Raw genomic sequence first — 27,322 nt, 5'->3', positions numbered from 1 at the left:
TATTTCATGCACTTTAAATTGCAGATCACATGGGATGTTGCTAAGTTATTTGTTTTGGCCAATACCTCTCTCATTGTTTAAAATAAATCCAGCTGTAAAATAAATATATAACAATTTCTGTACATGGTAGGATGTACAATAACTTTGGAATTATTTTTTACTCAGTTTATTTTTATAGATAGATTTCATTGATTTCTAAAGTGTACTGTTTTTAGTAATAACTTTACTATAAAGCAATAAAGTTCAAAGGCTGAATGAAAATCTACCTGGGCTGAATATGTCAAATGGGCCACGGGCTGCCCACTCATGCTCAGACGAAGAGGGAGAATTAATGATGAAGGAAAATAATATACTATTTGTGTAAAACTGTGTATACTAAGAAAGGTGATCTTTTTAGTCTAAAGTCTGCATAATAAAGAATAAAGAGTAGGATGGGAAAGGCTGAGACCAGGTGCAAGTCAATAAAATGCATCCAGAAACAGGAGGAGCTGATGATGGCTGGAAAGAGAAGATAGTTGGGGCGGAATGGGGGAATAAAGATAAGTGAAATATATCTACTTATTGGTGAAAGGGAAAAGGAAGATTAAGAGAGAACAATGAAAATGAAAGTTTGGGAGGTGAAAAGCAGAGGCAGTATAAAAGATGATATATAGCAATGAGTAAACAGAGGCAAAGAGATGACATCAGAGGAAAGGGTCAAGTCAGGCAGAGATATAGGGGAGAATATGAAGCAAACGAGAGAAGAAACAGAAAATGCGAGAAACCCTGAAAAGGGAAGTTGTTAAAGAAGGAACTGAAAGTAGTAAAAAGAAAAAAAGATGTGAACCATTATGATGAGAGAAAAATACAATGCCTAGATAGTAGAAAATATTTTAAATTCAGTGACATCAATATGTCAGCTTTGAATATGTGCATCTTTCATGTCTTTGAATTTTGCACAGTACAGGAAGAAATACATATCTGTTTCTCTTTCTCTGCATTGCATTACATTCTGACATTTATAGGTTTTTATTTCTAATGTGTGGTCTCTTATTCTATATATATTTGATAGGGTTGCAACTAGCTCTAGAGTTTCAGGATAAGTTGATCCAGTCCTGCATTTACCCCCATTTCACACCTGAACTTGAACTCTTGCTTTTTCAAGGGGAGAACTGCAAGTCTCTGAATGCAATAGTTTAACCAGGACTGGGTCGACCTTTTCTGAAAATCTGGAACAAGTTGGTAACCCTAGTTTGAGGTGATGTTCTCTGTGTTCTGCATGTGGGAGGTATTTTATTAGAACTTATTTTTCGGGCAGGGCTCTACAGCAGTCTGACTTGTCTATTTTTCCAATAGGAGGTATAGCGCTATAGGGATTAGTAGTTCCCTAGCAGTTACTGTCCCTTTCCCTCTCCCCGGAAAATGAAACTAGAAAGGTATACCAGGCTCTATGATAGCCTCATGCATTACAGGCATTCTGGCAAAAAGCAAAAAGCAAATGTGAGGAGTAGCCTAGTGGTTAGTGCAGTTTAATTTAATCCAAGGGACCCTGGTTGAAATCCCACTTTAGCTCAAATGTTCTTTTTTTTCTTTTTTTTCAAATTGTGGGCCCTCCAGAAACAGAAACATAAACTGTAGATAAATATATAAGTTACCTGCAAGACTGAAGCCTATTGACGTGTTGTACTTTCAGGCACAGTAGGTATTTTTCAGTTCCTGGAAGGCTCACAATTACAAAATAAAGGATGTTATTAGCACAAAAATGTTCATCTCACAACCATTTTCAAACCACAAATCTAGACGTTTTTCCTGTTTGAAAATAGCTATGATTGACTTTTTGGGACATTATGGGGCCCTTTTACAAAGGCGCGGGAGGGCCTACGTGTGTACAGCGCATGCCAAATCGGCACTACCACCTGGCTAGCGTGTGAGCCAAGTGGTAATTCTGAAATTGGAGCGTGCTGAATCCTGCAGTAAACAGCAGTTGGCGTGCATTGCATGCTTACCTTGTGGGTAGCGCGTGAGACCTTACTGCTAGGTCAAATGAGTGGTTGTAAGGTCTTAGGCCGAAAATGGACTTGCACTGGTTTCAATTTTAGCGCACGTCCATTTTCCAGCCCCTTAAAAAAGCCCTTTTTCCTAGACGAGGTAAAAAAATAGCCCAGAGCGTGCTCAAAAGACAAGCTTGCACTACCGCAGGCCACATTTTACCAGCTTAGTAAAAGGACCCCTATGAGCAGGACATCCCAATTCTGACTTTTACATTTTTTTTAAATGCCCCTCTAAATAGTCCAAAATATGGTCCAAAAAAAGCAATTTTAGGCCCTTGATGCAGCTCAGAAGGGCAAAACTTAGCTAAGTTGGGTGCAGTCTTCACCCCTCCACTACTGTTGTTCAATAAAATTTCTTCTTTTGACTATATTTTGGACTATTTAGTCTTTTTTCTGATCTGCTCACTTTTGTTATGTAAAGCATGGGTGGGACATTGAAAGAGTGGTGATAAAAAATGTGTATGAGAGGGGAACAAAATGCCTGAGACATGCGGCAAGTTTACGGTGTGCTGCAGTAAGGAAAGGGAGGTGGTTTCCTGGGGAGGAGGGAGGGAGTCTGAGAAAGTCTGGAGGTAGGAGGGGATATAGTATCTGGCAAGATGGGGGAGAGAATGTCTGGATGGAGAGAAACAGAAGCATAGAAAAATGAAGACAGATAAAGACCATATGGCTTATTCAAAATCCCTTCCTCCCCCTTAGAGATCCCATATATTTATCCCAAGCTTTCTTGAATTCAGATATAGTCTTCATCTCTACCACCTCCAACAGGAGGCCATTCTATGAATTCACCACTCTTTCCATAGAGAATTATTTCTTTTGACTACTGAGTCTGTCCCCTTTCACCTTCATTCTATACCCTCTCATTCCAGAGCTTCCTAAGAGACTCGCCTCCTGTGTATTTATCCCTCAAATATTTAAATGTCTTTATCATATCCCCCCCCCTCTCTCTCCTTTCTTCCACAATATACTTATTGAGATCTTTAAGTCTGTCCCTATATGGTTTATGATGAAGACCACTAACCATTTTAGTAGCAGCCCTCTGGACCGACTCCATCCTGTTTATATCTTTTTGAAGATACAGTGTCCAGAATTGTACACAGTACTCCAAATGAAGTCTCAGCAGAGACTTGTGCAGAGGTATTATCACCTCCATTTTCCTACTGGGTATTCATCTCCCTATGCACTCAAATATCATTCTAGTTTTCGCCGTTGCTTTTCTATCTGTTTGGCTACCTTAAGATCACCACCTATAATCACATCCAAAGAGAAGGGGAAAATACATGTAGTGATGGAGAAGAGCAAAAAGAATGCCTGGATGGAGAGTAAGGGGAGAGAGAATGCCTGAAGAAGAAACATATGTCTGGAAAATAAGGGGGGAGGGCAGTTCCCGTGGAAGGGAGAAGGAACCACTAATAGGGGTGTTCTTTCCTCCAGGACTGGCTCCCAGCATGCAGATAAAGTACCCATATACCCCCTGATTCTATAAAAGTATCCAAAAATTGTGCGTGCAAATAGGCGTGCCCCTGATTTGCACATACAATTTAATTTGGGCTTGCAGGTGGTTTATATATTTAGGTATAGTGAGTGTTTTTCTGTTTCTGGAGGGCTTTTTAGGGATTTTTTTTTAAAGAGTTGAATTGGGATTTGAACCTGGGTTCCTTGGTTTACAGTCCATTGAACTAACCACTAGGCTGCTTCTCAGACTTACTTTGCTAAGAATGGCCATAATATGGATGAGTGGCCTAGTGGTTAGAGCACCGGTCTTGCAATCCAGAGGTGGCTGGTTCAAATCCCACTGCTGCTCCTTGTGATCTTGGCCAAGTCACTTAACCCTCCACTGCCTCAGGTAGAAACTTAGATTGTGAGTCCTCCTGGGACAGAGAAATATCCAGTGTACCTGAATGTAACTCACCTTGAGCTACTACTGAAAAAGGTATGAGCAAAATCTAAATCTAAATAATAATAATAATAGAACAAGCCAATCAGTGCCAATAATTGGCTTTAAGCAATTATTGGCAGTAATTAGATTTAATTTGGACTTACGTACCTAAAATTAATGTGTGGCCCGAAAAAGGGGGATCTGAAATGGGAGTGTCATGGATGTTTCAGGGTGGATCATGGAAATGGTTTTGAGTTACTTGTATAATTATAGAATAACTCTGCTCCGCGTGTAAATTTAGGTGCAGGCATTTACAACATGCTTTCGTTGGTTCAAACAGCGGCATCAAAATTTACACACAACCTCTGACCAGTGTCATTCTATAAACCATGCCGAACTGTAGGTGTGGCTTATAGAATACCTCCTATGTGGGGGAGGGGGGAGGGTGTTCGGAGCCAATTTTTTAGGCGCCATTTATAGAATTTTGAAAAGACACATATAAGTTTGTGTCATAGACTCCTGATGCAGGCCTAACGGCCGAAACACAACGTTGTGTCGAGTCTCTTCAGTTTAATAAACTTTTCTATATTATACATCTTCTCAGGCTTTGGCGTCTTTGGTCATCCTCCTACTTTTATTTTATATTGTTGTCTTCCGTGGGGTGTCTTGAGTTCTCTGTCTTTTGGCGGATTTTTTCCTTGCTCTAATGTCTGAGTGGAACTTTCTAAACAAATAACACTGAGAAATTTCACTTAGACAAATTTGAATGGAATGCAAACTGTCACAGAGCCTTCTAATGTTTGGAGATACACTTCTAAATTTTAAAAGGGGAGATTTTATGCAATCTTAAACATAAGAACAAAAATATTTTACCTTGAAATACCTAAAAGGCATGACATCAATCGTCTTGAGAAACAAAAATGCTACAACTGAATGAGCACTGAAGTGGGGAGAGGAGCTTAATTATTTTATTTTCTAATGCCTTAAGCTCTAATTACGCATTGAAGATGATGATGTCACTGCATAGAGCTAGAGGCAACACATACCATATATGAATGTCATGGAGAGGTGTAATAAGCAACGGAGAAACTCCTCAGATCAGATACTCATAGAGACTTATACATTTAAAGGGCAATTCTCTGACCTAGAGGCCAACATTTATGCTTCTGTTGTGCATGTACATGTTTAGAATAGTAGCACTTACATGTGTATGTGCGTACATACCTGCTTAAATATCTTATCCATAAATAAACAGAGGCTGCCCAATTCTCAACAACAGTGAAGCAGTCCTGAATCCAAAACATGATGTCTTGCAAGAAGATATGAAAGGGATTAATAAAGTAATATCATCGGCACAGGTGTAGTAAGATACTCCCTATGCTTTTCGATTCCTGGCCAAATGTTGTCATTACTATATTGAAAAGACTCAAGAGAGAGCAGAGAACCCTGAGGTACTCCACATCTCCTTTTCCAGAAACTACATTTGCCCATTTAACTGTATAAGATCTGTCACAAAGAAAACCCCTGAACCATGAAAGCACTCTACCAGATAGATGCCACGTAAAAGGCAAGTGTAACTGTGAGCATGTTAATGTTGCACATTCATACATAATTAACAGTATTCTATAAAATGTACAGTATTCTATAAGTTACACACCTAAGTGTGGGACCCACCCATGCCCCCCCCCCTTGCAGTTGCACACCACGTTTCTAGAATTCCGCATAGTCTGCAATCGCATCTCCGGCACTATGAAAGCCACATTGAGCCTGCAAATAGGTGGGAAAATGCGGGACACAAATGTAACAAACAAATAAATAACAAATAGTGCCCAACCAGCATTTACACGTGTAAGTGCTAGTATCCTTTAATCTTAGAGTGCAAATGGCAGTAAGCGCTATCTATATATATTCAGAACCAGGTATTATTAGGAAAAGAATGGAAAACAAAAATGAGGACATTATAATGCTTTTGTATCAGTCCATGGTGCGACCACACCTCGAATATTGTGTTCGATTCTGGCCGCCGTATCTCAAAAAAGATATAGTGGAATTAGAAAAGGTACAGAGAAGGGCGATGAAAATGATAAAGGGGATGGGACGACTTCCCTATGAGGAAAGGCTGAAGCGGCTCTTCAGCTTGGAGAAAAGATGGCTGAGGGGAGATATGATAGAGGTCTATAAAATAATGAATGGAGTGGAACAGGTAGACGTGAATCGTTTGTTTACTCTTTCCAAAAATACTAGGACTAGGGCACATGCGATAAGCTACAAAGTAGTAAATTTAAAATGAATCAGAGAAAATATTTCGTTATTCAATGTGTAAGTAAACTCTGGAATTCGTTGCCAGAGAATGTGATAAAGACGGTTAGCTTAGCGGGGTTTTAAAAAGGTTTGGATGGCTTCCTAAAGGAAAAGTCCAAAGACCATTACTAAAATGAATAGGGGAAAATCCACTGCTTATTTCTAGGATAACTAGATGGAGAATAGACAAACTAGTCCACACGTATCTAACTCTTAATTTGATAAGAGGGGGAGAAAAAACATTTGCCGCTTTGGCATCGTGAGATCCGGTAGGAATTCTTCCAGGTGCCACATTATTAAAAAACGCCACCACCATTGTTGTAGAACATTTGGTGGAGTACACTGACAGTTGATCACCATCACGTGAGTTGGAGCCAGACCCAAGAGATGTTTTAGTCCACCGATTGGCACAGGCATTTACTGTTTGCTTTCTTGACAGATTCATACAGGTCCAGATCTCTTGAAAAAGCCCTAGCGAAACAGGTACCTGTCGAGGTCTGAGAAGCCAACTTAACGCAAAGCTAAGTGGTCATACTTTGCAGTTGATTATTTGCCGCCTTTAAAATTGGACAATAAGTATTATTGAAAAAATATAGCTTGAAAAACGCAAAATTTAGAGGAGGGGGTTTTTGCCTATGATTACACCAATCACAAAAGGGTAGCCACCCAGTCATTGAGCGTTGACTGCAATTGTCATATGCCTTTCTTTGTGAAACTATGAGGCTTTTTCTCCCCCTTATCAAATTAAGAGTTAGATACGTGTAGACTAGTTTGTCTAGTCTCCATCTAGTTGTCTATTTAAACAGTGAATAGACGTAGGTCGAATTATAACTGATTTAAGGGGTCTTATTTCCAGGATAAGCAGCATAAAATGTATTGAACTTTTTGGGGATCTTGCCAGGCACTTGTGACCTGGATTGGCCACTGTTGGAAACAGGATTCTGGGCTTGATGGACCTTTGGTCTGTCCCAGTGTGGCAATGCTTATGTACCTATCTGGATAGCAAATGTTGCAACCTTTATTAATGAAAAAAATGTTTGCTGCCATTGGCTGATTATTTCACAGCAACTGATACAAATTTTGTTTCTCTAATTTTACAAAGAGATGATTATGGTTGATTTCTGAAGAGTGAAAGTAAACTGCATTATCTGCAAAATATAGACAGACTGTACGAGATTACTCTGTGCTAAAACCTTTGGCAACAATGAAAGTTTGTCTGCCTTGAAGCAATACTTGTGCAAAATTATATTATTGTGCCACTGTACTGGTAGAACCCTGGCTGAAAGCACTATGTCAGGTTGCCTAAATGGCAAATACAGATGTTAGTGTTGATACATAATAGAGCTGCCCATACAAAGTCTGGGACAGGACTGCAGGACATAAGTACCCAGTTTGGAATCTTTATATTGGCTTCCAATTTGCCAAAGGATTGCACTCAAAATCATATTATTTATAAGATCATTAATGCTTATTAAGTGCTTGGGTTTACTGTTATGTTATAGACCAAGTCTTGCAATCCTATCAGCAGGCTTTACTATGTTCCTAATGACATTAGATTAGCTATGACCAAAAATGGGGCCTTTGCATGCTTGCGACCAATCCTTTAGCATGCTCTTCCGTTGGACTTGCACATGATCGGGGATTTGCTTGCTTTAAAACAAATACATATATACAAATCCTGGTTATAAAAGCATATTTCATGTATTTCCTTGTACTGCAGTTTATGAGGTTTCTATATTTTGTAAAGCACCTTGTAACCAATTTGAAAAGGAACCAATTAAACCACATTGTGAGAACTGACGTGGCAAAACTGAGATCTTTTTTAGCAGACAAACAAGTTATGCGGAATGTGAAGAAATAAAAAAAAGTTTTGTGAAATCTTCTAGAGGATAGGAGATATGGGGGAATATGATACCAATGTTTAAATACTTAAAAGGTATTAATATGCAAACTAATCTTTTCTGGAGATAGGGAAGCAGTGAAACTAGAGATCATGAGTTGAGGTTGCAGGGTAGTAGACTTTGGAGCAACATCAAGAAATACTTTTTTTTCAAAGAACGGGTAGTGGATGCTAGGAATGCCATCCTGGGGCATGTTGAAAAGACAAAAACAGTGACGGAATACAAGAATGCATAGGATAAGCACAAAGGATCCCTATATACAAAAAGGATGGAATCAAATTAAAACAAAACTTTAATGACCTCATAGGTGGAGTGAGCTTTACGTCAACTCCAGAGGTTGTGAAGAAAACCAATGACAGGCAGACTTCTAAAATCTAGGTCCCATAATTGGTAAAGATAGTGCTAGTGTTTAATCATGAAGAAGAGGTATCTGTGCAGATTGTCAGATACAATTCTGGCCATCTTGTTGGGCAGACTAGAAGGATCATGCAGGTCTTTATCTGCAGGCAATTCCTATGTTACTATGACAAAGTGGATTCTGGCCCTCATAAGCTCATGTCTCAATAAACTGGTTTCAAGGTACCACCTCCCTCTGTCATTTTGTTACACCAGACTAACTGGGCTACCTCTTTTAAATGTCCCTCTAAGGTTAAGTGTTACTGACTGCACAGTAAATTAAGGAGTTCGACCAACATAAAGCTGACACCTCAGTGTTAACAACCGAAGATTCTCTGTTCTCATTTCCATACAAGGTCTTCAGTATTTCTATCATTTCACACACTGAATCTTACTTTTTCTGCTCGGGTACTTCCAATAAACCTAATTTCAGAATAATTGAAATATGTAAATTGGCACAGCTCTATAGGGAGGCATATCTTATGAACATTCACTGTGGATACTTTGAAAAAAAAAATCAGACACTTCATCCCTCCTCCATCTCCAAAAACAGAACTGAGAAGCAATGAACTAAAAGACAAAAATGCATACACCAAAGAGCTCTATCCATTACCACCTAATTCTCCAAGGGACTCTTTCCATAAACCGCTCTGTTACACCTGCTGGGAAGTGAAGTATATTGAGTCAAATAAACCATAAAACACAGTATGTACCTGAAAAGCGCTTGTAAAATATAAAATACCATTAGCTAGAAGAGCCTGACCTATTCTTTTTTCTTTGAATTTAATCTATTGAAGCTTTCCAAAACTACAGTATTGATCAACAGTATGAACCATTCTTCACTGTCCTACACTGTTTATGGAACATTTCACAGTCAGCTGGAATGACAAATTGAATTAGAAGCACTCTGTCTCTCCAGTCTTTCTTTTAGCAGTACCTTAGGTCATGCTACTTGGCAACCATGTCAACAAAAACTTAAAGCTACTAGAAATACACGTAAAAAGGTAATAAACACAAAATACTTAAGAACATAAGAGTTGCCACACTGGGTCAGACCAGTATCCTGTTATCCAAACTGTGGCCAAGCCAGGTCACAAGTACCTGGCAGAAACCCAAATCATGGCAACACTCCATACTACAAATCCCAGGGCAAGCAGTTGCTTCCCATGTCTGCCTCAATAGCAGACTATGGACTTTTCCCCCAGGAACTTGTCGAAACCCAGATACGCTAACCACTGTTACCACCTCCTCTGGCAAACAGTTCCAGAGCTTAACTATTTGTTGAGTGAAAAAATATTTCCTCCGATTTGTTTTAAAAGTATTTCCATGTAACTTCCTCAAGTGTCCCCTAGTCTTTGTACTTTTGGAACGAGTAAAAAATAAATTTACTTCTACTCGTTCTACACCACTCAGGATTTTATAGACCTCAATCATATCTCCCCTCATCCATCTCTTTTCCAAGTTGAAGAGACCTAACCTCTTTAGTCTTTTCTCATATGAAAGGAGTTCCATCCCCTTTATCAATTTGGTTGTTCTTCTTTGAACCTTTTCTAATTCCGCTATATATTTTTTGTGATACAATGACCAGAACTGAACACAATACTGAAGGTGCGGATGCACCATGGAGCGATACAAAGGCATTATAGTATTTGTACTTTGAAAATCTATATAAGCAAATGAGAGATCCTGAAAGGAGAGCAAATCCTTTGGAAGAGAAGATCAAATAATTTAACTTCTTAGACATCTTCCTCTCAGAAGATTAAATATGTAAACTACTTTTCAAACACCTTCCTCCTCTTTGTTTGCTCTGTGAGTGCAACACACCATTGTAACTTAGCATAATTGTATATTGTAAGCTACTTTGAACCAAAACCTGTTTTTAGATCATAGTGGGATACAAGAATGCATAAATAAAACTATGTCACAATATAAGGGCTTTCAAACTGAATTCAACTTGTGTGTTTAAGCATTATAAACACCCCAAACTATACCCTTCCTGTTTCAGATAGCCTGAAAATACTTGGAGTTACAATTGACTGAAATCTCACACTAGAAAACCATGCGAAAAATACAACAAAGAAAATGTTCCATTCAATGTGGAAACTCAAAAGAATAAAAATTTTCTTCCCAAGGGAAATATTTTGCAGCCTGATACAATCAATGGTGCTAAGTCACCTAGATTACTGCAATGCAATCTATGCCGGATGTAAAGAATAAATCATTAAGAAGCTCCAAACAGCCCAAATCACAGCAGCCAGGCTCATATTTGGAAAAACGAAGTATGAAAGTGTCAAACCCCTAAGAGAAAAACTACACTGGCTCCCATTCAAAGAACGTATTACGTTCAAATCTGCACTCTGGTTCATAAAACCATTTATGGTGAGGCCCCAGTTTACATGTCAGACCTCATAGACTTACCACCCAGGAACACAGAAAGATCAGCACGCATATTCCTAAACCTCCACTACCCCAGTTGCAAAGGACTAAAATATAAATTAACATATGCATCCATCTTCTCCTACATAAGCACGCAGCTATGGAATGCATTACCACTCGCCGTGAAAAAAATGCGCAACCTAATTAATTTTCGGAGATCATTGAAGACCAACCTATTCAACAAGGCATACCAAAATGATCCATCCTAACTTCAGATAACGAAACTCAAGCCAGAACTGGACAAGGCCTAACTCTATATACTTGACTTTCAAGGTCTACTCTACCACGAATGAACTCTAACGCAATACCACTTTGCTCCTCATTCCTAATCTGAACTCTTTATACCTAACTGCTTAATCTGCTATGTCAATCATGATTCTTTATGCAATACCACTGTATCTCTCACTCTGGAAATGGCAATCGCCATGTCAGAACAATGTAAGTTGAGCCTGCAAATAGGTGGGAAAACATGGGATACAAATGCAACAAATAAATAAATGAATTATTTTAATAAATACTGTGGAAATATGAATTTAAAGATCTGGGTTATCATATTGTTGAGACACCTGGAATCTGCTTTTTTAACTAACTTTACATAGTTTATGATTTCTGAATATCTGTGCAGTAAAACTTTCTCAATTTGCTCCAATTTACCTTGTGAACTATCATTTCAACTTGTTTTGTACTTTCTGTCAGAAAGGTTTTTGGGTAGAAGTTATCTTTTCTGTGCACTCAAAGCCCTTCACTGGCATTAGTCACAGATTCTAATGTCTCACTGTCACTTTGAAAATGCACATTTAAATTATTAGTGTCGCAGGTGGAGATTGTGAAATACCACTATCAAGGAGGCTTTGAAGTGAAAAGGAAACAGTAAACTAATGTCATGTGCTTGATGATATATAGTTCCCAGAGAAGGGGAGGCTGTGAGTGCACTGAAGCTAAAGATTAGAAACTCTTCCATCTGCAACTTTTAATAAAATAAGGAGCGGAAGAACCAAGATGGCGTCTTGAGCTGAGGCAGATGTGTGTGATTGAGCTCTGGGTCCTCTCGCGGTTTGCCTAGTTCCTCGGAGTCTTTTTTCCCCATATTTGCTATGGGGAAAGGGAAGGTGAAGACCAAGGGTGTTCGCCCCTCAAACCACGGAGGAAGTTTTATCCTGAGGTAGGCAAATTTGGAAAGCTTTGGGGTTCTACTGCTTGAAGAAGGAGCTGCCGCTTCAGTTGGGTCCAGGGAAAGATCATCAGACCGCAGCATGGAGGGAGTTTCTTTGAGCCCTCCTCTCAATACAGCTCCTCCACGATATGGAAGCAACTTGGCAGCAGCAGGAACACCAGAGTGTGGAGCGCCCGAAGCGGTGTCGCTCTTCCCTGCAATGAGAGGAGGACCTGTTGCTGCTTCTTCCCCCCTTGTGGTTACATCTTCAGGAGGATGAGGTGGAGTGGGGTTCCTGTCTTCCAGCAAGTTGGGTGATTCCAGTGGCCTCAGAGATTTGAAAAAAAAACAAACAAACAGCTGTTGTGACCATAGAGTCCTTGTGGGATGCCATCCAAGGTTTGAATTCTTCTCTTCAATCTATTTCTAACGCCATTTGGGGTGAAGTTTCATCATTAAAGGAAGATTTTAGGACTTCTCTCAAAAATTAGGACATCAAGCTACTAAGATTGGTGCATTGGAAGAAGAGGTTCAGAACCTGTAGAATTTTTCAACAGTGACACAGAGACAGGGATATTCTGACTCAATTTGGATAATCATAGCAGGAGGAACAACTTAAGATTCCGAAATTTTCCTAAATCATCATTAATTCTAGCATTGGACATGCTGAAGAAATATTTCCTAGAGATTTGGGAACTTCCAACTGGCTGACTGCATACAGTTAGAGCCCAATATTTATCAGGAATTTTGAGAAGTTCTACTGGGAGACTTCAATCTGAGTAAAATCTCACTGAATTCTTGGAAAGTTCTTTGGAGAATATTACTGAACACATCATGTTATTAGTAACTTTTGTCCTGGAACCAGATAGAAATAATATTTTCTGTTTGTACTTTTGTCATATCAGTGCGTCTTTTGGGGCTCAAAAGTTCAAATTTTTCCTGATTTGACTAGGGATATGTGGAAAAGGAGACAGCAATCCTTGGACTTGTGCCCTAGAGTTCTCTCCCTGGGCAGTTCCTTTATATTAAAACTTTCCTGTAAATGTTTGATATCTCTAAATGCTATTAATTATGCTTTCTTTGATCCTAAGAAGCTGCTTAAGTTTCTGTTAAAGGTGGTGAAAGAAATGCCTCCTTGAACAAACCTGCTAGTTAGAGGTATGCTGTTAGACTGGCTGTGTTTGCTTATCCTTTCTCTCTCTGCCTGTAATACATTTTTTTTTTTTTGTTACATTTGTACCCCGCGCTTTCCCACTCATGGCAGGCTCAATGCGGCAGGCAATGGAGGGTTAAGTGACTTGCCCTGAGTCACAAGGAGCTGCATGTGCCGGGAATCGAACTCAGTTCCTCAGTTCCCCAGGACCAAAGTCCACCACCCTAACCACTAGGCCACGCCTCCACTTTTCCTTTGTGTTATATTTCCTTGTATTTTGGTTCAATAATCTATGGACTAAGTTAGAGAGTAATTTTTCCCCGTTATCTTTATTTCTTCTCATTGTTATGAGTGTTTTGCATTTTTGCTGTTTTTGCCATTATCATTCATAAGTTAATTATTTGAATGTAAAGATGTTTGAATATTATAAATAAAAAAGTTCCAAAAAATAAGGAGCAAAATTTCTGTATATGGGACTTGAATACAAAAGTAGGTACAAAGAATTATAATTTCCATTTCTCTATATATCCCACCTTTTTAGTCACAAAAGACCCAGACATCAATATCAACTACTGAATCAATATCGTTAGATAGAGAAGAACATCTAGGGGAAGTAGAAAAGTAGTGAGCAAAACTAAAAGGAGATATTTTAGGCACAATGAACCTTTTAGTTAGAAAAGTAAATAAAAGCAAGAGGAAAAGGAGGCTCCTATAGTTCACAAAATAAGTAGCTGAAAATGATAAGGAAAAAGAGGTTAGCCTTCATAAACTACAAGAGATCGCAGAGGGAGGAAGACAGGTGACAATATCTGGAAAAGCTAAGAGAAGCTGGTAAAGTAGTCAGGAAAGCAAAGATGCAAATGGAAGAAAAAAATAGCCAATACAGTAAAATGGAGGACAAGATTTTTTTTTTCAAATATGTTAATGATAGGGGGAAGTGCAAATCTAACTTTGCCTTGTAAACCTCTTTGCTATTATGTTTAGAAAGGCAGTATATTAAAATCAATGAAGTATAGCAAACCATAAAAGTAGCATTACATCACTCAAGGGGGAAGGTGAGGAAAACAGAGGCTGATGATGACACGCAGAACTGCTTAAATTTCTGTTTTGTATTCGCAGATGAAGGACTGGGAGCAGAACCACAGAAAACAAACAGCTAGAAATGGAAGCAAGGTAGACCTCAAACAATTTTCAGAGGACTGTGTTTATGACAAGCTAGCTGAGCTAGAATTAGACAAAATGATAGGGCAGGATGGGAAACATCTGGAGGTATTGAAGGAACTTAAGAAGTTCTGCCAGCTCTGCTTTGCTTCTTTGGAGTCAAGAGTGGTCCTGCTGGACTGGAAAAGGATCAATGTGGCCCCTCTCCACAAAAGCAGAGTAAGGAGGAGGTTGAAAACTACAGGCCAGTTAGTCTGATCTCTATGATAAGTAAATGAATGGAAACACTGCTAAAACAAAGCATAATGCACTTTCTGAAATCCAGTGGTTTGTAGAATCTGGGACAACATGAATATTAGCACAGATAGGTATGGTCAGATGAATCTGATTGTTTATAAGGGCATTACCAGTGGTGTGCTGTATCAGTCCATGATCTAGTTCTTTTTAACATTTTTGTTAGTGATACTGTAGAAAGCTGTTGGGTTTGCTTGTTTGCAGATGATACAATAACCGCAATAAGGCAGACACCTAGAAAGGTGTACAAAACATGAGGAAGCATCTAGAGAAACTTGAGAAATTCTAAAATTTTACAGCTAAGAGTTAATGTTAAAAAGCAGGGTCGCATTTGTGTTGCAAAAACCCAAGAGAGACGTACAGTATGGGGGATAGAGTATTTTTGTGCATGAAAGAAGAGAGGGACCTGGGGATGACTGTATCTGATGATCTTAAAGTAGCCAAACAAGTAGAAAAGATGATGGCAAAAGCCAGAAAGATGCTTATGTGCATAGGGAGAGGAATGGCCAACAGGAAAAAGTAGGAGATGCTGCCTTTGTATAAGTCTCTATTATTTATTAAAAAATTTTTATACTGTCAGGAGTGGCTAAGATGGCAGCCTAGCATCTGGACTGGCAAGCTGTGATCTGCTGGAACTTTGTTCCCTTTTTCTATTATGTCGCATATCCAGTAGAAAGGTGCTGTGAAAAGCCTACCTTCTCCGGCTAGAACGTTGTTGCCAATCCAGCAGTAGATTAACTGCTATGCTATACGGCCCCCCACAAGGTTTGTTCGGGAGAAAGCCCTGCTGCATTACTGAGGGAAGGAGCCTCAAATTACTTTGGGTAAGATGCTACGCTGTCTCCCCCAGCTTTTAAACCACCACAGTGTCCAACCGCACAATGGGAAGGGCTGGAGAAATCTGGGATAACGGAAGTCACTGAACACTTGTGGTGAAGGGAGAACACCCATAGAGCTGGCAGTGGGAAACAGGATCTGATTTTTTCCAATATCCCGCTGGTGGTTACTCTGGAGACCCTTTGGAGAGCCATTACCAAATTGAACGATACATTTTCAAAGTCTGCCCAGGCAATGGTCAGTCTTGTGATAAAGTGGAGCTTCTTTAACAGTCTACTGAAAAAGTTAAATGCAAGTCTTCAGAGCAAATCCAACATTTTCAAAGCATACAAACTTACAAAGTTGCATAGGTTACTATGAGGGGCATTTTCGATATTACGTCCAAGTCCAACTTTGGATGTTTTGCACAAGATGTCCAAAATCCAAATACGAAAGAAAGTCATTTTTGAAAAAAGAAAACCATATATTTTTTTTTTCAAAAAATATCATTTCAAACAATGTTTTGTGCTTTGTATATTTTTTTGGGGGGTGGGGGCGAGGGCATTTAAAAAAACCAGTCCAATTTTAAAACGTAGAAAATCAAGCCATTGGTATGGAGGAGGGAACAGCATTTTTACTAGACTGATCCCCCAGACATTCCAGGAGAGCAATGAGGCACCTTAAGGGGCACTGCAAATAAATGCTTCCAGGTACACATCTCACCACTGCTCCCTTATCTTGTCTGCTGAGCCCCCCAAAACCCACCACCCCCAACTGCACACCACTACAATAGCCCTTATGAGGGAAGGGGGCACCTCTATGTGGGTACAGTGAGTTTCTAGTGAGTTTTGGACTACTCCAGGGACCTGCATGCTGATGTAATGGACCTACATCTGAGACTGGTATAAAGGCTGGTAAGTAATGCTTTTAATCACTTTTTTTGAGGGGGTGGAAGAGGGTCAATGACAACTGAGGGAGTAAGGGGAGGTCACCTCTGATTCCTTCCAGTGGTCATCTGGTCATTTAGGGCACCTTTTTAACGCCTTATTCATTATAAAAACAGGTTGAGCTCAAAATGTCTTAGTTTTAGTCCTGGACAGTTTTGTTTTGTTCCAATATGGCTGAAAAACGTCCATGTCTTAGGGATGCCCAAATCCCGCCCTTAACACGCACCCTTGAGATGTGGATGCACTGCAGACAAATAGCATAGAAAAACCTCTGAAAAATAGGTTTTGGAAATACTGATTTGGATTTTTACTATGAGAAAAATGCCCAAGTGCTGCTTTATGACACTTTTTATTCATTTTTCTCTGTCAAAAATGAGCCCCTATATAACTTTGTAAGTAAGTCTTTGTGCTTTAAAAATAAGCACCTAAATCTATCAAAGATACGGTTGCATCATTGTAGATTAGAGCAAGTAGAAAACTTTAATAAGAGAATGAATCTTAGGATTTTGAACTTTCCCAAGGCTGCTGGAGTAACTCCAGTGAATTTCTTCAAAAAGTATTTACTAGGGATTTTAAAGTTTACTACTGAAACAATTCCCTCTCTAAATAAGGTATATTATTTGCCTACTAAACCTTCAAGATCAAGTGTGAACCTGAGATGGTGAAAATAATGACTTTAAATATTTATCTGCAATATTGGAAGATTCACTTTTAGATGCTACTACTAGACCCACATCATTGGTATCATTTGTGTTTGAACAAAGATTGTTCTAAGACTATATCTTAAGAATTCAAAATTATTGTTTTGTGGTCAAAGTCTATGGGTCTATCCTGATGTTACTAGATCTATTCAGAATAGGAGGAAGTTGTTTATGAGTGTAAAGCTCCTGGCCACTGGGTGCTTCGGAAATGCAGCCCTCTGCTGGCCGGAGTCTCACTTGCCAGTCTCCTCGGCGTTCCCTTGGCTCTCAAGCCAAGCTATATATTGCAATCGGCCAGGCAAACCGCTCAGCCACAGGCAGTTCCAACCAAAGCAGTTCAAAACAACCAGTGGTAAATCCCTGGTAACGCCAGCAAAACAGCACAGAAGCAAACAGTTCAAAACAGAGTGGTTTCCTTTATAACCCTCTTGGGGTATTCTTGGGCTCAGCCCTCTTGAGGCTCTCTAGCACTGGTCTTCTTCCAGTCACTGGCACGCACCCACCTCTATATCCTGGGCTCCTTCCTTACTCAGGGTAACTGCTCTGACATGCCTTCCTCCTGCTGGATATCCTTCCCTGTTATATCCACCGTGCCCCCATCACTCCTCTGGTTCACGGACAGTGACCCACCACACTTTCTCTGGAACTATAACTCGGATTCTCCAGCCTTCATCAATATGCAAATATTAGCATTCCTCAAATGCAAATTCAACTTATTAGTACCTGGATTCAGACTTGTGGGGAACAACTTCTTTCCAGTTATTCATTTGTAAATACACTCACTGAGCCCCCTTTACTTTGGGAGACAGAGGTCTCAGTATAAAACAGCCACAACCCCTGGATAGGACTTTCTTCACTCTCATTGACCTTACAATCCTATCCTCCACCCCACGGCTATTAGTTCATTTTAAATAAGTCCATCCACAACATGGCCTGGTTCACAAGTCCATCCACAACATGGCCTGGTAAGTACCTTCACTTTTAGGATCTCCTTCTCTGGTCTCTCTTCCCTCTTCCAGGTACTCCTCCTCCAGCAGGCTCACCGGGTTCCCATCTCTCCCCCCCTGCTCCTCAGGAGGTACTGTTTATATATAGGGCTTCTAATAGCCCACCACAACCCTTCTGGGCCCCTCCTCCCAGTTCCGGAAGAGTCCAGAGCCTTCTGGGTGCCCTTCTCTTAACAGGGAACCTCTATTACAGAAACTCCCTGGTCCCCATGTTCAGGCCTTAGCTGGAGCTCCCTCTGCTGGCCCCTTCAGGTCATTACCCGGATGTCCCAATTGGAGCTCCCCCTAGGGACCATATCATGGCATTTTCCTTATTTCTTGTAGGAGATCGCCCCCTAGCGGCCTCCTCAGGGTAGGGTAGGCCTGTGTTTATCACATGAGACAAGAAACTAGATCTTTGGAGGCTTCATTTCTGTAAGCATGTCCATGTAAATGTATGGTGCATTATTTAGGTGTAATGTATGGGGTTTTTTTGCATAACATTTGAGATCTTTTTTGAACTTGAAAAAGTTATTTAGAAGTAGAGGTACAGCATTGATGGTTGATTGCAATAGAGTTTGTGGATTATTAATCTGGGCTTTGCTTTCCCTTCCTTTAAAAGCTCCGACTTCATTTTATTTAAAACCAGATAATGTCCCATATTCCTCTAAGAAGAGGATTACCTCAGGCAGGGACGCAAGTGGATTGGTAAGGGTAAACAGGATATCATCTGCGAACAGAATTTTCTGCTGTATAGCTCCACAGGTGATACCTTCAACCCGTTCACTAAAGAAAACCCTCTGAGCAAGAGGGTCCATGGCCAGGGCAAAAAAAAAAAAAAAAGGGGGCAGAGTGCACAGCTCTGTCTCGTTCCTCTAGCCAATCTAATGTTATCCATATAAATTCCATTGACCCAAATACAGGCCAAAGGATCAGTATAAATCATGTGAATCCAATGCAAATATATCCCAGTAATGCCAACCTTTTCCAAGGTTTTAAAAAGATAGGCCAATAAACCCTACCTCTTTACCACTGCTTTTGACTCCTAACCACTACTAACTTGCCCTGTCCTTTTATCCTCACCCTTAATCTTATCTAGATTGTAAGCTCTTTGAGCAGGGACTGTCTTTTTGTGTATGGTGTACAGCGCTGCGTATGCCTTGTAGCGCTATAGAAATGATAAGTAGTAGTAGTAAGTAGTAGTAAATTTGAAAGACTCAGTTCATACATCACATACCCTAGCTTAGAAAAGACGATTATTGTTGTCATGGAATGTGAAAACTAACCCAGTTGGAGAGACTGTCCACAAGAGAAGCTCTTAGCAGCATAAGGCAACCCCCCCCCCAAAAAAAAAAAACAAAAAAAAAAACAAAAACGTATTAATTTAACATTTATAGTTTTTCTTTCCAAGGTTACAACCCTGTTTAAGGTAGATCACAATCAGACATTTGCATTAGATGGAATACCCAAGCCATATAATATATTACATTATCAATTAGTTCAGCAATCAAGCTATAGAAAAGTCTTCTACCATGTAGCTCTTCCAAACTCTTCCAAAGACCTGGTATTGCCTTACTAAGGACCTTTTCTACCAAACCGTGCTAGTGACTCCCACGTGGTAATGCCAACAAAGCCCATTCAATGGGCTCTGTCGGCAATGCCATGCTGGAAACCGCTAGTGCAGTTTAGTAAAAGGGGCCCTAATTTTGTTATATTTCTAAATGATGGAATTAAGCTAACATCAGTTCTGTTATCAATTCGTTTTTAGTCTAACATCAAAATATAAATCTATGTAATCCAATCAAAAAGTTACTTCTATGTTCCAAAGCAACAGATACGAAGAAAGAAAACCAACCTTTGAAACCTAGGCCTAACTTACTAGATCTGTTTGAAGAGTTATATCTTCAGCCCCTTCTGAAAGGGTTTAACTGAAGCATAGCATGCTATTCAACTAGGAACTTATGATCCCATACTTGTATTGGCTCTATATACTAGAATTAAAGTTTCAAAAAGAGTTTGAAACCTTAACATGAGTAAAAAGAGAGACAAGAGGGAGGAGGAAGGGGGACAACATGTGAAACAAGATATCTAAACTGAAGTATTCCCTGTATGAAATATTTCCTCTGTCCTGAGAGCAGCAGGAGGTAGACAGACTAATGGTCAACACAGGAATGCAATTTAAAAGAAAAAAAACAAACATAAGTTTTAGTTATTCTTAATGATCACCAAATTAAAATTAAATTCAACAGCTGCAAAATAGAACTATTCTATTTTTCCTTCCATTACAAAAAAATTAGTTATCAGAATGAAATTATTTATTGAGACAATTTACGTGCCCCATCTGTCTTTCAAATCAACAGTCAAACCAAAAAACAACAAAAGATTTACATTGCTTATTTTTACTCTTATGTTAGATTTTAAATGCCAATCTCTCCGTCCCTGCCTATTTAAACAAGCTCTTCATTGCTTACTCCACTCTCGCCCTCTGTTTTCATCCTCCAATAACCATCTCTATGTCAACTCTCCCTCCACCCTTCATCTTTCCCTCTCATGTGACACTGCCTTTAGTTATCTTGGCCCTAAGCTCTGGAACTCCCTTCCTCTCAAAGATCTCACACTTCTCTTCAGGCTTTCAAGGCTTTTCTCAAAACCTTCCTCTTTTCTGCTTCTTTTGACCCTTCTCCCACTTAGTCTTTCTACTTCCAGTCTACGTGCTCTCCCCCACCTCCCCATCTATTCAACCCCCTACCCTCCTCCGCCACTAGCACTGAATTTTATTTCTTTGTAAACACTTAGTCGCCAATACTGGATCTATTTGTGTTATATCAAATATAAGGAATACATATATAAATATAAAACAACTTTAATTCAATGAGTAGTGTCTGTGCATTGCATAGATTTGATTGACAGACTAAGCCCATTACATTTCTCATTACATTGGTACCAAGTCTTATAAACTTCATTATTGAGCTACTGCAAATTAATTTTGTTTGCTTAGATTAGCATCTAATTAAACTTGATAATTTTATGACAAACTGTACTAGGTATACTTTTGTTATACTCTATGCTTTACAGAATTTTTATATTGGTTTTGAAGTACTTAGCATATGAGGAGACTCTCAAATTTCCTCTGAGGTGCAAAGACAGCAGTACTGGTTGTATTAAGAGAGCTCGAGTTGACAGAAAAACTGAGCTCTTGTTTTAGCTTTTCCAGCTGTAACCATCCAGCATCAAAGCCGGACATTTTGACTTCACCCGTCTGACCACATCATAGGAATAAAAATCAGTTTATTAAAATCAAAGAGTCTCTGACCAGTTTTCTGATATTTCATTCTTTTTCCAAGTGGTTCTGTGCTTTCTATAAATTGCCTCGCATTCTTGATCCTAGCCATATTGATCTTACATGCTCATTAACAACTTTAACCACTTCATTAGTTTCCAATGAAGAATTCAAGTGTAAATTAGGCCTTACCTGCTAATTTTCCTTTCCTTTAGTCCCTCCGGACCGGCCCAGAATGTGACTGATGGGTTGTGCACGCCTTCCAGCAGGTGGAGACTGAGAAAAAAACTGTGACTCTAGCGAGCCAATAAGAGCACTTGCCAGCCAGACAAAGATCCAGTAATAAAGTACCAAAGCAGAAGTAAACCGAAAGAAGAAATAAATGGTATGTGCATCCAAAAACCTGAGCAGCTACCGGCACATTGCCAACATAGGGTGAGTGCCTGCAAGCATATTGTGTCCAAAAATATGCCCCTGCATATCAGGATACTTAAAGATCCAGAAAATATTCTTTTTTTTTTTTTTAATAAAGAAATAAACTACAAAACCAGCAACACAGCTCCGAACAAAGAAATATCTCTTAACTCTTGAAAACACAGAGTACCTGAAGGGAAGGATCTGGGCCGATCCAGAGGGACTAAAGGAAAGAAAATTAGCAGGTAAGGCCTAATTTACCCTTCCTTAGCATCCCTCCAGACCGGCCCAGAATGTAACTGATGGGAAGTACCAAAGCAGTTAAAATATGGGAGGGACCCTAGTACCCCGCATCAAGACGTGTGCCTCAAAAACAACTTGCTGACTACTCAGGACAGCCAAGCAATAGTGCTTAAAAAAAAGAATGCAAAGATGACCAAGTCGCCACCCTACAAATGTCCTCCGGAGGCACCAGACAACGCTCTGCCCAAAAAGTTGCCTGACCTCTTGTAGAGTGAGCCTTAACATGTTCTGGAACAGGCTTCCCGGAAAGAAGGTAAGCTGAGGCAATCATTTCTTTAATCCACCGTGAAATAGTGGGCTTAGAAGCCATAAACCCTTTGCGTGAACCTCCATTCAGAATAAACAAACCATCGGATCGCCGAACCCATCTGTAGACTTGAGTTGCTGTTTCAACACCCGTTTGACATCTAAACGCTTCAAACGACTCTGCTCCTCTGACTTGGCAATACCACCCGTTGAGACACATGAAAACGAGTCACAACCTTGGGAAGAAAGGAAGTAACTAGTCGTAAAACTATCTGATCGGAACAGAACTCCAAAAACAGAGATCTACACGACAGCGCATGCAACTCTGAAACTCGCCTAGCCGAAGCAACGGCCACCAAAAACACTGTCTTCAGAGTCAAGTCTTTCAAAGAACAAGACGACAAACGCTCGAAGGGAGGCTTAGTAAGAACCAAAAGTACTAAATTCAGATCCCAACGAGGAAAGGAACATTGAGACGGGGGACGAAGGTCATTAACCCCCCTCAAAAAACGGAACACATCCGGATGACTAGCTAAAGATCTCCCTTGGACACAGCCACAAAAACATGCCAGAGCTGCAATCTGCACTTTAAGAGAAGCCAAAGCGAGACCTTTGTCATAACCACATTGCAAAAAATCCAAAATTTGCGGTACAGAAGCACGAAAAGGAGATAGACCAAACTCCTTACACCAAGACTCGAAAATCCTCCAGGTCCGCACATAATTCAAAGAGGTAGAACGGCGATGTGAGCGAAGCATAGTAGCAATGACCTTAGCGTAATAACCTTTCTTAGTCAGCTTAGTCCTCTCAAAAGCCAGGCCGTAACACAGAATCGACCTGGATCCGGATGAACCTCCGGGCCCTGTGTCAACAGATCCTGAGTAACCGGAAGCCTGAAGGGAAAATCTAGCAGAAGACGCCGCAGGTCGATATACCACGATCTGCGAGGCCAATCCGGTGCTACTAAGATCAGACGGCCCCTGTGAGTCTTGACCTTCTGAAGGAAATGCCCTACCAGAGGCCATGGAGGAAAGGCATACAGGAGACCAGCTGGCCAGGACTGAAGAAGCACATCTACGCCCTGAGCTTTGGGATCCTTGCGATGACTGAAGAACAGAGGAACTTTTGCATTGAGGGCAGAGGCAGACAGGTCCATCCTGGGACACCCCCAATGACGACCAGTTGCCGATAAACGCTTCGCTTAGAGACCACTCTCCTGGATCTAGCAAATGATGACTGAGAAAGTCTGCTTGAACATTTAAGACCCCTGCCACGTGAGCCGCTGATAGCGCCACCAGATGGGCCTCCGCCCACTGAAACAGTAGAGACGCCTCTCGCTCCAATGGTAGGCTCCTCGTCCCTTCTTGTCTATTGATATACGCTACTGCGGTGGCATTGTCTGACATCACCCGGACTGCCTTGCCTCTTATTAGATGAAGAAAATCCTGGAGCGCCAGACGAATTGCTCTGGTCTCTAACAGGTTGATTGAGCAAGTTTTCTCCTGAGGAGACCACAGGCCTTGAGCATACTGCCCCTGACAGTGAGCTTCCCCAGCCTTGGAGACTGGCATTCGTCATCACAATTCTCCAGCTAGGCTGGTCTAGAGGCATACCTTTGGTCAGATTGGCCTCTCAAAGCCACCACTTGCAGCAAAATAGGTAATCTCTGATGAAGAGAATCTGTCTGCGACGACCATCTTGACAGAAGTGACCTCTGCAGAGTCCTCATGTGAGCCCTGGCCCAGGGCACCGCCTTGATCGTTGCCGTTATGGATCCCAGAACCTGTAGATAGTCCCTTGCTGATGGTCTCGAAGTCTGCAAGAACTGACAAATCTGAGACGGCAGTTTGAGGACACGGGCTGGCGGAAGAAACACGCGGCCCTGCATCATGTCGAACAGGACTCCCAGATACTCTAACGGCTACGAAGGCTGAAGATGGCTCTTCTGCATGTTGACTTCTCAACCTACGGACTCTAAGAATTCTACCACACGAGCTGTCACCTGAACACTCTCCTGGTAAGACTCTGACCTGATCAACCACTCGTCTAAGTAAGGATGGACTAAAATGCCTTCCATTCTGAGAGCTGCAGCCACTACGACCATGACCTTGGTGAACGTACGAGGAGCGGTCGCAAGCCCGAAGGGAAGGGCCTGAAACAAAGTGCTGACCTAGCACAGCAAACCGGAGAAAATGTTGATGTGCCGGACAAATAGGAATATGGAAATAGGCTTCCGTAAGATCGAGAGAAGTCAGAAACTCTCCGGACCGTACCACAACAATGACCAACCGCAAAGTCACCATACGAAACGAGGGCACCTTGAGAGCTTGAATGACCGCCTTCAGATCTAAAATCGTCTGGAAGGATCCTTCTTTCTTGGGTACCAGAAAGTAAATGGAGTAACGGCCTTGACGCTGTTCCGCAAAAGGAACTGGACAAATCGCTCGCACGTCTAGAAGTCTGCAAAGAGTATGTCTGACGGCTCTGACCTTGATGCGAGAACAGCAAGGAGATTGTAGGAAAGCATCTGACAAAGGACGAGCAAACTCTAAGGCGTACCCATCTTGAATAACCTCTAACACCCACTGGTCCGAAGTAATCTGGGCCCACCTCCCCTGAAATTCTGTCAACCGAGCACCTATTTGGACTAGAGGTTGGGCCTGCAAACCTTCATTGTTGAAGACAAGAGGAGGACGAAAAGGAATTTCCTACTTCCCGACCTCCTCCACGACCTCCCCGAAAGGACTTAGTCCTTTGGAAAAACCTGGAGCGTTGACTGGGAAATACTCTGCCCAGGCAATAACAAAGAAAATCACGGCCTCTACCACGACCAGAAAAATTACCACGCCGCAAACCTCTGGGACGATCCTCCGGCAACCTTGGAACCTTAGCCTCACCAAGGCTATGTACCTGCTTGTCTAATTCCTCACCAAACAGAAAAGAACCCTTAAAAGGAAATTTACAAAGCTTGGACATAGAAGCTGCATCCGCCGACCAGACACGTAGCCAAAGAGACAGACGGGCCGCGACGGAAAGAGTCACAGACTTAGAAGCTCGAAGCAAATTGCAAAGAGCATCCACCAAAAAGGCTGAACCCCTTTCCAACTTTGTCACTTCAGCATCCACAGCTGAAAGATCATCCGAAGTACGGTCCAAAACTCTTTCTGACCAGCGAAAACAAGCTCTCGCTATTAAGGATTCACAAATTGCAGCCAGAGCAGAAACATCAAAGGAATTCTTCAGTAAGGATTCAATACGGCGATCCTGGGTATCTCGCAGAGCCGTTCCACAATTCCCGGGAACCGTGTTCCGCTTGGTAACCGCGGACACTACCGCATCTACTACTGGAGGGCACAAGAGCTCCTTATCTGAGTCTGGAACCGGATAAAGCCTGACCTTAGATACTGTATAGCAAGCCGAAAAACAGAATCAGGAACCTCCCACTGAGCCTGAATAATATCCCTAATATCTTGGTGCATGGGAAAAGATCTTGGTGCAGATACCCTTAACCAGCAAATCTACCTTTCTGGGCTCCGCCACTTGGACATCCTGGTCATCAAAGCGCAAAGTAGAAGAAACCTGTGAAATAAGCTCCTGAATGCCATCTTTATGAAAAATCCTCCCCCTCAGGAAGAGATTCTGCTCCATCTTCTGGCTGTTCCAGGACCTCAGAAAACTGTTCCTCAGAAAACCATGCTGCCTCTTCTAATGACAGCATCTCCTGGTCGGGGGCAAAAGAAAAATCCTCTTCTGCCTCCACAGAATGTCTGACCCGCTTTACAGCCACAGAAGAGCCCTCCAGAGATCTTTTTCCCCGGAGGGTCCCCTGGAGCAGCTTTGTGCAGCAAAATGCTTGGTACATCTGCACCACAAATGTATTTATTTGTTGCATTTGTACCCCACATTTTCCCACCTATTTACAGGCTCAATGTGGCTTACATAGTACAGCGGGAATCCTTCACCTGCTGATGAAACGGGAGGCTGAGAAGCAGGCAGAGGCGCAGCACACACCGAAGCATCCGAAATGTCTGCGCTTCCCGCCGAAATCGGCACCGGGAGCGAGGCCGACCCGACTGCAGCTGAAGCGCCTGAATCGGGCCCCCCACCGACGGCACCGAGGATTTCCCAGTCCCTGCATCCTGCTCCACTAAAATCTCTGCTGCAGTGCAAAACTTACAGACACCACTCGCGCCTAATCCCCGCCTCTGACATACGGAGCATCGGCAAAGTTTCTCTGCCATCGCTGACAGCTAGCCAAGCACCGCGACGAAACCCGACCAAATAAACAGAAAAGAAAGATCAATATAGGAGCTGCCCTGCTCGCTTAAACAAAACACGTCTTTTTTTTTTTAATAGCTGCCTCTCCCTGCCTCCAAAACTCTTCACCGAAGAGCTTGAGGAAACTGATTTTCATTTTGTTTTTTAAACTGTGAGCTTTTCAGAAAATTAAAGAACCCAGCTCCACAGAAAATCAGGGAGGATATGGAGGGAGGGACTCGGTCTCCCGAATGTAACACTCCCGAGGCCCTAAAAGACCCCCCATGGGCCTCTGCCTCTCTGTAACAGGCTTTTTGTTTTTTAAAGATGCACAGAATCAAAGACAATTCAACTTAAATAATGTTTTCCTTTTTTTTTAACCCTTTATTTATAAGTTTTTCATTTACATCAAACGATATAAAGATTGGCAATATCAGAAAAATAAAATAAAGGAATATACATTTATATCATTACTTATAGAAAATACTTTTTTTTCTTTTTAAAGAGAAATATAATACATAACAGACAAAGATAAAGAATGAGACTGAAGGGCTCACCACCTTCCACCTGCTGGAGACTGAGATTACTGGATCTTTCTCTGGCTGGCAAGGGCTCTTATTGGCTCGCTAGAGTCACAGTTTTTTTCTCAGTCCCCACCTGCTGGAAGG

At 41.2% G+C, this 27,322-nt stretch overlaps 1 protein-coding gene across 7 annotated transcripts in view; it reads right to left on the bottom strand.

The window, feature by feature from the left end:
- Positions 1-27,322, bottom strand: part of LOC115465822 (utrophin-like) — a 1,296,369-nt gene that overhangs the window by 426,340 nt on the left and 842,707 nt on the right. The window lies entirely within an intron of this gene.

Source organism: Microcaecilia unicolor, chromosome 3 (assembly GCF_901765095.1).
Source record: "Microcaecilia unicolor chromosome 3, aMicUni1.1, whole genome shotgun sequence".
Lineage (NCBI taxonomy): Eukaryota > Metazoa > Chordata > Amphibia > Gymnophiona > Siphonopidae > Microcaecilia > Microcaecilia unicolor.
This window is presented reverse-complemented; position numbering and strand designations above follow the sequence as displayed.